The sequence below is a fragment of the Pipistrellus kuhlii genome, unplaced genomic scaffold, assembly GCF_014108245.1.
Source record: "Pipistrellus kuhlii isolate mPipKuh1 unplaced genomic scaffold, mPipKuh1.p scaffold_m20_p_2, whole genome shotgun sequence".
In the NCBI taxonomy this organism is placed as follows: domain Eukaryota; kingdom Metazoa; phylum Chordata; class Mammalia; order Chiroptera; family Vespertilionidae; genus Pipistrellus; species Pipistrellus kuhlii.
In genome coordinates this window covers 122,076,716-122,088,601 of record NW_023425515.1, presented here as the reverse complement: position 1 = coordinate 122,088,601, position 11,886 = coordinate 122,076,716, and the positions used below count along the sequence as shown (strand labels likewise).

The 11,886-nt window shown below is 37.4% G+C and overlaps 1 pseudogene; it reads left to right on the top strand.

Moving 5' to 3' along the window:
• Positions 1-7,117: 7,117 nt before the first annotated feature.
• Positions 7,118-8,113, top strand: LOC118723057 (annotated as a pseudogene).
• Positions 8,114-11,886: the final 3,773 nt, after the last annotated feature.

The window sequence follows — 11,886 nt, the reverse complement described above, 5'->3', positions numbered from 1 at the left end:
ATTTCAGGTTTTAGTGTTCATGTACAAAAAGTGAAGCAAAAGCTATAATGTGTTTGGAAAAGAAAACAGAAATGCAGTCTGTTTAAGCTGAAACACCTGATATTATTGTGAATCTTCCCAAAAATCTGGTTTAAAATATTAATTATAAACACTGTGATAATGCTGTATAACCTTGGCAGAACATTTAAGATATCTAATTTTAAAATTAAAATATGAAGCAAAAATGTAATTGGAATTGGTTAAAGTGTAAATGTAAGTCATAATTTCACTTAAAGAAGTTGCATTATATACCAATTGAAATAGAAGCCATATTTGTTAAAACTTACAAATTTTTAATATGCCAAGTATTAAACTACAAAATTTTTGTAATGAAACTGATGTTAAACTAAAAACAGACAAAAACCACCTCAGTGTGGCCACACTAGACTGCTGTTTTAGCTGTCCATCATTAATTGGGAGTACTTAGTAAATCAATATGCCCTATCAGTGGTATCAAACTTTTTCATAAATGAATCCTCTAGATTTGGGGTGCATTTATTCAATAGCGGTTAGGGGGGGAAATGTTGATTAGCAAATGATTTATTGATTTTTTTTCCAGCAGGTGAAAATCATAACATCATGCAATGCAGGAAGCAGTTGCTAAGCAACCATTTCAGTGTCTTTTAAAAAATCCAAACAAATCTTCCTTTTAAATGTCTGAAGCATGTGAAAAATTAGATAAACTTTCCATACAACTTTAAGGAAAGTCATTCGACTTACAAAAATTATGTTATTCTTTTTTTTCCCCAATAGCAGTTAGAAATTTTAATTTAAAAACTTAAGGAGCACCAGAAATCAGCTTTTGAGGCTTTGGAGAATTACAACTATTGAAAAACAAAGCTTGCAAAAAGGAAGACAATGAAGCATCCCAACTCTAGCAGAGTGAATAAATTAAATGATAGACATCAAGTCATGTCCAAGGTTTAATAATGTTCTTTGGAATACTAATATATCTACTTGTGAGGAGAAACTTTTATAATGCCCAGTGGAACAAAATTAGGAGTGCCTTTGATTTTGTAGCATCCCAGTTGGGGAAACATCAAAAGAATCACATTTGGAGAGAATTTATTTGATGAAATTTGTCTTCTAGAAATGTTTGTCAAGGAAATGTACTCTGGAGGCCAAAAAAGAAGGTATCAAGGATTATATTTAAACTTCTTATACATTTTAATGCAAAAACATTTCAATTGAGAAAATTCTCCATTTCACAGAATTCACTCAGTACTTGTAGAGAGATTATGTTTCTCAGGTAAAAATATGGTTTACAGAGACAGGTTAATTGAAGGTGTCAATTTCAATTTTATTTAGACATTATAAAAATTAAAAATAATATGCCAATATTAGGGGGGGAAAAAGCATTTCTTCAGAAAAATGCCAGTGATGTAGTAGTAGAGCCAGATATAACTAACAAGCTGATTAAGTATGTAAATATTTAACAAAAATAATCATTCTATTTATTTTTAATATATTTATATTGTCAAATAATACAATATAAAGGTGGTGTGTGTGTTTTTTTAAAGCCTTCCTTTATTTTATTTTATTTTTTTTAAGTATTTGTTATTGCTCAGCCTGGGTGGCTCAGAGATTGAGTGTAGAGCTATAACCGAAAGGATGGAGTTTGATTTCCAGCCAGCACACATGCCTGGGTTGCAGGCTTGATCCCCAGGTGGAGTGTGCAGGGGGCAGCTGGTCAATGATTCTCTCTTGGGTTGTGAGGACCTAGGAGTGTGGCGGAGACAGAAGTGGGCTGGAAGAGGTTAATGGGAGGAAATGAGGACCTATGTAATACTTTCAACAATAAAGGTTTTTTAGAAATTATTCTCTCTCATCATTGATGTTTCTATCTCTCTCTCTCCCTTTCTTTCTGAAATCAATAAAAATATTTTAAATAAATAAATAAATAAATAAATAAAAATATTTGTTATTGATTTAAAAAAAAATTTTTATTGATTTCAGAGAGGAAAGGAGATGGAAAGGTAAAAACATCAATGACGAGAAAGAATCATTGATTGGCTGCCTCCTGCACGCCCCACACTATGGATCAAGCCCGCAACCCGGGCATGTGCCCTGACCAGGAATCAAACTGGCCACCTTTTGGTGCACAACCAATGCTCAACCAACTGGGCCACACCAGCCAGGGCAATATAAACATTTTCTTTTTTAAAATTTTGCTCTAATGTACATATGTTTTTAAGAATTTCATTTCTACAACTAAAAGACAAAAACGTCTTTCACCCAGAACCACGGGAAAGCTGGCTGAGTGGAAGCTCTAACTAGACAGAAAGAGAAAAGAGCATTCAGGGCACAAGAGCTGAAAAACTGAGGCACGGGGACACACGCGCATACTATATGGGCTGGCGGCGAATCCCGGGTGGTGGCAGGTGTTGCTTTCTTCAACCCAAAGAGAGACAAGCTTCTGGTCTCTCTGAAATCTAGTTTCTGGGAGAAGTTTCTGGGACTGTCTGCCATCATGTCGGAAAGTGAGGGTGCCTTGCTTGCAGAGCTGCGCACAAGAATAATTGTTTGCTGTGCTGGGATGTGAGACGCAGGGACATGGTCGGAGAGGCAGAAATGGCTCATTGCCAGCCACTGCTGTTTGCCACACCCTCACCTACTGATGCCCTGAGACTCTGCCCTGCAAAATCTACAAACACACCCAAGCTCCAAGCAGTGGCTTTCACATATGAATGGCCTTCTCTATTGCAGTTTAACCTAGCAAACTTGCAACCCAGTGCAAACAGTTCCAAAGCCTCTAAGCTCCAAACAGGGAGGAGAGGACTGTGGTTCTCACTGTAGCTCCTGCAGGGTGGCCTCAGACAATAGCTGACCTGCACCCCATTGGAGATCCAGTAGCCAGTGTACCAAGTGGTCGGTGTGAGACACCATATTTCAACTCCTCACATCCATAAGTGACACATTTGGGAGGCAGACTCAGTGAGCACCAAAGCCCCATTGAAATAGGCCTGCACCATAAGCGTGTCACAGCACAGCAGTTCTTCCATTATAGACCCAGCAGGACCTCACAGCCAATTGCCCTGGAGGTCAATTCCTTCCAGTGTACCATCAGCAATCAATGCCTAACTACACCAAAACTTTGTACTCAGCCCACAAAGGGGTGTACCAAGAGCGACCACCTTGGGTGATTGGGGAAGCTGAACTACTGGCCCCTATAGGTCACCTACCACACAAAGCCACTCAATCAACACAGGGAGGCAGCCAAAATGCAGAGACACAGAAGCATGTCATGAATGGGAGAGATGGAGGAAAGTAAACTACTGGACAACACAGAGTTAAGAATCACATTTATAAGATTACTCAAGAACCTTCTAAAAACCACTAATAAACTTGATGAGACCTCCAAGAAGCTTAGTGAGACCTTTAAGAACCTTAATGAGAATGCCAAAAAAAAATGGAAAAGGACAAGTCAGAAATTAAGCATACATTGTCTGAAATAAAAAAAATATACAGAAACTCAACTGTAGATCAATGTATCCCAAGAGTCAAACAAAAGATCTGGAATATGAGGAAACAAAAAACACCCAACCAGAGAGGCAGAAAGAAAGAAGAATCTTAAAGTGTGAGGATAGTGTAAGGAGCCTCTAGGATGACTTTAAGTGTACCAACATCTGGATTTTTGGGGTGCCAGAAGAAGAGAGAGAGCAGGATATTGAAGGCCTATTGAAAGAAATAATGACAAAAAACTTTCTCTACCTGGTGAAAGAAATAGACTTACAAGTCCAGGAAGCGCACAGAACTTCAAACAATAGGAATCCAAAGAGGACCACACCAAGACACATCATAATTAAAATGACAAGGGCAAAAGACAAAAAAAGAATCTTGAAAGCAGCAAGAGAAAAACAGTTAGTTACCTACAAAGGAGTACCCATACGACTGTCAGCTGATTTCTCAACAGAAACTATGCAGGCCAGAAGGGAGTGGCAAGAAATATTCAAAGTGATGAATAGCAAGAACCTATAACCAAGATTACTCTACCCAGCAAAGCTATAATTCAGAATTGAAGGTCAGATAAAGAGCTTCACAGACCAGAAAAAGTTAAAGGAGTTCATCACCACCAAACCAGGATTACATGAAATGCTGAAGGGTATTCTTTAAGAAGAGGAAGAAGAAGAAAAAGATAAAGGTAAAAACTATGAACAACAAAAAGACATCAAATACATACCTACCAACAAGTGAATCTAAAAATCAAGTGAATAAAAAATCTGAAGAACAGAATGGACTGGTGAATATAATAGAATCAGAGTCATAGAAAGGGAGTGAACTAACAATTCTCAGGGGGAAGGTGGTCTGAGGGGTGTAGGAAGAGATTAGAAAAAAAAATTTACACCTATGGATGACGACAGTGGCAGGGGTAAGGGCATGGGGTGGGGTGGGGAATCACGTAGAGGGAAGCTATGGGGAGGGAAAAAAGAGAAACACCTGTAATAATCTGAACAATAAAGATTTATTTTTTTTTAAAGAATTTCATTTCTAAAAGGTTTAACTACAAATATTCTATAGACTTACCCATATAATAAAACTAAAATTTTAGAATATAAATTTTTAAATTATATAATATATACATTATATAATATGTATTATTTTAGTACTTTTATTTCCTTTCTGAAAGTGTACTGGTTTGGACAAATAGCTACCATTCACCAAGAGTTTACTCTTTATCAGGAACTGTGAACAAATTGCTTTATCAATTTAATCTTGACACATACCCTAAAGGGTAGGAATTATTACCTTCATTTTATCTGATAAAAAGTGGCAGAGTAAGGATGTGCATTCAGTCATCATGTTTTGCTACCTCTCTCCCTACATTATAGGACACACTTCTGGTCCACCACAGAGAAAATGTGCTTCTAGTTAATGACCATGAATTTGGTTGCATCGTGACTTTTGACGCCATCGCCCCCTTGGCCAATGCAGTATATTCTTAGAATAGCTGGCACATTTCAGGGCCAGACTACAACTGCAAACCTGAGCAATTAAGCACCTGAAAAGGGACCTGGGAGAATCACATTAACGTATGTCTTTCAAGGCACGGGTCAATTTTGCATGTGTAATCTCTAGTTCTGCAAAAATAAAATTTTTTTCATTCAGTGTTATCCTATACACAAGGATGATCCATAACAGAGACCTCTTACATGAATGAGAATTAAATAATACAGTAATGTGCCACATAACAACTTTTGGGTCAAGAGCAGACCAAATATACATTGGTGGTCCCATAAAACTATAATGGAGCTGAAAATGTCCTCTTACTTAGTGACATTGTAACTATCATAATTAACATCACAGTGCTACCTGCTTATAAATAAACATATGACAAAATAAGAAGCAAACCACCAGGGGGATAGTATTTCCGAAAAGAGTGACACCTCCTCAAGAAGAGCCTCAGGCAGGTCCTTCAGAAGGGGCTCCAGAAGAAGACACTGTTATCACAAATGTGTGTATCACTGCACTGAAGAACCCCCACTGGGACAAGACGTGAAGATGGAAGACAGTGATACCGATGATCCTGACCCTGAGTGGGCCTGGGCTAATAGGTGTGTTTGTGTCTTAGTTTTTAACAAAAAGAGTTTTTAAAATGTAAAAGTTATAGTAAGCTAAGGTTAATTTACTAATGAAGAAAAATTTTTTTTCAACAAAAATGATTTTAAATAGAATAATATTACATGCAATAACATTAATATTTCAAGAGAAACAGACTTTAAATATAACATTACCAAAACAGTACTAACATAGTATAATATCACAAAAGTTGTAGAAAATATTAAAAATCTGCAAGTAACAGGATTAGTTCTAATATAGTCTAAACTTTTTTTCCTCTGTCTCTATTTTTGTTCATCAGTTTATGTTGTTCATTATATTCCACTAATGAGTAAGATCATGTGATATTTATCTTTCTCAGACTGGCTTATTTCACTTGGTATAATGCTCTCCAGGTTCATCCATGCTGTCACAAATGTTAAGAGTTCCTCCTTTTTTACAGCACTATAGTATTCCATTGTGAAAATGTGCCACTGTTTTTTAATCCACTCACCTGCTGATGGGAACTTAAGCTGTTTCCAAATCTTAGCTATTGTAAATTTTGCTGCTATGAACATAGGGGTGCATATATCCTTTCTGATTGGTGTCTCTGAGTTCTTGGGATATATTCCTAGAAGTGGGATCACTAGGTCAAATGGGAGTTCCATTTAAATTTTTGAGGAAACTCCATACTGTTTTTCACAGTGGCTGCACCAGTCTGCATTCACACCAGTAGTGCACAAGGGTGCCTTTTTCTGTGCATCCTCACCAGCACTTGTCATTTGTTGATTTGTTGATGATAGCCATTCTGACAAGTGAGAGATGGTGTCTCATTGTTGTTTTGATTTATATCTCTAGGGTGATTAGTGACTTTGAGCGTGTTTTCATATATCATAAATATCCTCTCCCAAACAAAAAATTCCTAGAACATCAAATAATATCATTATATGAAAACATCAGAAATAAAGAGTTAATGTAAACTTTTATTAGGCTTTGGGTTACAGACTATTTGGGGGGAGGGGGGGGATTTATGAAATTGGCCCTACTAAAATATAACAAGGATTTCCAGCACAGATCCCAACACAGTGTCAACAAATGGTTTATTGAATGAGCTGGAGTTGAATATAAACAAGTAGAAACAATTCATTTGTACATTTCAATGCTGCAAAGAAGGGAAGAACTTGCCCACTGACCCCTAATTGATTCAATTTCTTAAGAGAAAAATTATAGCTTTTCATTTAGTTTTCTATTTGTTGATTGGTAATTTAAATATAGATTGGAAAATAGCACTGTTGCACATCTCACTTTTGAAGTCTAATACCCCACCCCCCTTTCCTCCTTTTTCCAAAAATGTGTTATAGGTAGGTGCTCAGCATCTGGGGATGCTCACAGGTCTCCCTACTTAGCCCAGCTTCTTTCAAAACGTTTACTATTCAAGAAATCCTGTAACAATGGATACAAAACACTGGGGGTGGGGGGATGTATGGGAGTAGGGGGGCACAATGGTAAAATATGTACACATACAATTCCTTAATTTAAAAAAATGGGGGGGGGGGCACAACAAGAAATCCTGTGAAAGCTCAGCTTAGAGGGTGATCACTCCACACCTGTAAGTTTGTATGGGTTATCCAAAGTCTACTCCAACTTTGAAGTCCAGTGGGATGCTTTGAACATTGAAATGACCATCAAGACCAAAGGTGTGGATGATGTCACTATTGTCAACATTTTGTCCAACCACAGCAATGAACAGGGACAGAATATTGCCTTTACCTACCAGAGGACCAAAAAGGAACTTACATCAGCACTAAAATCAGCCTTGTCCAGCCACCTGGAGACCGTGATTCTGGACCTCTTGAAAATACATGCTCAGTATAATGCTTCTTAGCTGAAGGCCTCCATGGAGGGGCTGAGGACTGATGCGGACTTTCTCACTGAGATCATCTGCTCAAGGACCAACCAGGAGCTATGGAAAATTAATAGAGTATACAAGGCTGGTCTGAAGAAGGACATTATTTCCAACACATCTGGTGACTCCTGCCAGCTGATTGTTATCATCACAAAGGGTAGAAGAGCAGGAGATGGCTACATCATCAATTATGAACTGTTTGATCAAGACGTCTGGGATCTCCATGATGCTGGGGTGAAGAGGAAAGGAACTAATATTCCCAAGTGGATCAGCATCATGACTGAGCAGAAGATGTTACCTCCAGAAAGTATTTGACAAGTACAGGAGCTGCAATCTTTATGACATGTTGGAGAGCATCAAGAAGGAAGTCAAGGGAAACCTGGAAAATGCTGTCCAGTGTATCCGGAACAAGCCTTTGTATTTTGCTGACCCACCGTATGACTTCATGAAGGGCGAGAGGACATGTAATAAGCTCCTGATCAGAATCGTGATCTCCTACAGTGAAGTGGACATGTTGAATATCAGGTCTGAATTCAAGGGAAAGTTCAGCAAGTCTCTGTATTATTACATCTAGCAAGACACAGAGGCAACAGCCAGAAGGCACTGCTCTACGTGTGTGGCGGGGGTGATTGAGGCCTACAGCGGCTCCAGCTCCTCCCATGTCCATCCTGTGAGGATGAAAGCATTGCCTGCCCCAATCTTATTTCAGGTGCCTAAGCATTCCCTGGCTTTTATCCAAAGAAATAAATATTCCAAGAGTTGGAAGTGAAATATATGATGTGAAACACTTCGCCTCTTGGATACTGTGTTGTAAACAGATGAATAAAGTGAATTTTTTAGAACAAAATAAATGTCTTATACGTATACCCACTGTTGCCTCACTGTCTTTGGAATTTTCATGCCTATGTGAATTCCCCATCTACATATATTAAAACTTTATTTTCTCCTGTTAATCTGACTCTGTTAATGTGATTATTAGCTCAGTTAGAACTTAAGAAGGTGGGAGGAAAAGTATTAATATTTTATTAATTAAAATTTTAATTAATTAAAAGTATTAATATTTAACAGTTTGGGGAGCCAGCCAGGAGAATTCGCTGGCTGGGATAGGGCTAGCCCCCTGGACTGCTGCAGCTGTGAGATCATGGGCCTCTGACCATGGCCGGCAGAGGTGGTAAGCATTTTACCCTGTCAACCTCTCTGGTCTCTTGTCCGCAGGGTTTGGTGGAAGTTGGAAGTGGTGATTCCTTTTCTCCTAAAATTGATTGGCAGGAGAAAATATTTGGGAAATTAATTTCTTGGGCAAATGTGACTGGTGAAAACTTGTTTTGAGTTCTATTGCATTGATCCAGTTCCTTCCAGAGATGGTCTACTATCTCCACCAGCTGGATGATACTTATTGTTTTATATGAAAACATACTGATTTTACTTGAGTCTCCAAAGCACTGGCATCTGCGGCTTCCCCAAGCTCAGACAGATGAGCATTCTGAGAGCTGCTGAAAAGAATATAGTTTTCTCCAGAGGGCAGATGGCAAGCCTATGATCTGTTGAAGAATGTTTCACCTAGTTTTCACCTCTGTATATAACTCACCAATTTTACATCTATTCCCCCTCCAGAAAAATGACAAGCATTCCATGGGCACTTCCTGGGTGGATATTAAAGAGTATTGGAAATAGCACATGCAGCTGTTAGCTTCTACAAATACACAATCAAAGGCATTTAAATGCCCAGTCTGCAATGCTGGCAGCAAAAGACAAGAATAACAGTTACTTTTTTTTCTTTTTTTTTACCAAAGATAAATGCCAGATATGCCTGAAAAAGGCAGGATCAGCCTAATTCCTAGGTGGAAAAGAATAGCACCAATGTCAACAGGAGAAATGGTCTTTGGGAGGATGCACAGACACAACTAATTAAAGGCCTTTTAAGAGAAAAATAACTTGGTTTTGTTAAATTTGGAGAGAAAAATATTTGCCTCAATTGCTTTTTAAAATTAAGAACAAGATTTTGTGGATAAAGAAGTGATGCATATACACAATGGAATATGACTTCAGCCATAAAAAAATAATTAAATCCTGCTATCTGCAGCAACATGGATGGACCTATTGTGCTGAGTGAAATAAGTCAGATTATTTTACTTATATGTGGAATCTAAAAAATAAAATAAATGAACAAGTAGAACAGAAATAAACTCATAGAAAACATTTTCACAGTTGCCAAATAAGGGGAAGTTTGGGGGGCTGGGTAAAAATGGTGAGGGGATTAAGAAGCACAAATTGGTAATTACAGAATAGCCAGGGGGGTGTAAAATACAGCATAGGGAATATAGTCAATAATATTTTTAAAGCCAATTGGATAAAAAATAAAATTAAGGCCCTAACTGATTTGGCTCAGTGGATGGAATGTCGGCCTGCAGACTGAAAGGTTCCAGGTTTGATTCCAGTCAAGGGCATGTACCTTGGTTGCAGGCACATCCCCAGTAGGAGGTGTGCAGAAGGAAGCTGATCGATGTTTCTCTCCCATCGATGTTTCTAACTTTCTATCCTTCTCCCTTCCTCTCTGTAAAAAATTAATAAAGTATATTAAAAATAAATAAATAAATAAATAAAACTAAGGACAAGATTTTAAGTATATACAACAAAATGTTAAGTATATACAACAAAATGGTTTTCTCTGAGTGATAGAATTTCAATGACTTCTCAATTCCTTCCTACATACTTGTTACTTAATTTTATGACATGAGTATGTACTTCTTTTATTTAATTTTTTTAATTTATAGATTTTAATTTATTTCTCAGAGAGACAGAGAAAAAGAAGGAAACATTAATTTGTTGTTCCACTTATGCATTTATTGGTTGATACTTTTCTTAATATATTTTTTATTGTTTTTAGAGAGAGGAAGGGAGATGGAGAGAGAAATAGAAATATCAATTGGCTGCCTTCTGACAGATGGAGACAGAAATAGAAACATCAATTGACTGCCCCATATTGGGGAATCAAGCCTGCAACCCACGCATGATCCCTGACCAAAAATTGTACCAGCAACTACTTTGTGCAGGGGTCAATGCTCAAATACTGGCCCAGCAATTGGTTGATTCTTGTATGTGTCTTGACCAGGAACTGAACCCACAACCATGGTGATGTACTACCTTTATAATCAAAGTAAACTGGATAAGCTATTTGACTTTGAAAAAAACGAGGGAAATCAAAATAAGTATACAAAGAAAAATTATACAAAGAAAAAAGAGTACAGTGGCTTTGTAGTACAACTTGAAATCTGGTATTGTGATTCTTCCAACTTTGTTTTTCTTTCTCAAGATTGCTACAGGTATTCAGGGTCTTTTAGGATTCCATATAAATTTTTGGAGAATTTGTCCTAGTCTGCGAAATATATGGTTGGTATTTTAATAGGGATTGCATTGAATTTGTAGATTGCCTTGGGTAGTATGGACATTTTAATGATGTTTATTCTGTCAATTTATGAGCATGGTATATTCTTCCACTTGAATACTTCCTCTATTTCTTTTTTCAATGTCTTGTAGTTTTCCAAATACAAGTCTTTTACCTTCGTGGTTAAGTTTATTCCTAAGTATCTAAATTTTTTGTTGCAATGGTAAGTGGGTTGTTCGTTTGGTTTCCCTTTCTGAGAGCTCATTATTGGTGTATAAAAAAGCCATAGAGTTCTGGGTATTAATTTTATATCCTGCTATGTTGCCAAATTCATTGTACTACTCAAAACAGCCTGGTACTGGCACAAGAACAGGTATGTAGACCAATGGAACAGAACAGACAACCCAGAAATGGACCCAAGTCATTATGCTCATTTAATACTTGACAAAGGAGGCAAGAGCATACAATGAAGTCAAGACAGTCTCTTCAATAAATGGTGTTGGGAAAATTGGACAGATACATGCAAAAAAACAAAAAACAAAACTGAAACTAGAACTAGACCACAAACTTACACCACATCCAAAAATAAACTCAAAATAGATAAAAGACTTAAATGTAAGTAGTGAAACCATAAAAATCCTAGAATAAACCATTGGCAGCAAAATCTCAGACATCTCTCATAGCAACATGTTTATGGATACATCTCCTAAGACAAGGGAAATTAAAGAGAAAATAAATAAGCAGGACTATATCAAAATAAAGAGCTTCTGCACAAGAAAAGAAACCATCAACAAAATAAGAAAGAGTGACCACTCCACGGGAGAACATACTTGCCAATGATACATCCAATAAGGAGTTAAACTCCAAGTCTACAGGGAACACGTACAACTTAACAAAAAGAAGATAAACAACCCAGTTAAAAATGGGCAAAGGACTTCAATAGACACTTCTCCAAAATGGACATACAGAAGGCCAAAAGGCATATGAAACAGTGCTCAGAGTCACTGATCATCCAAGAAAT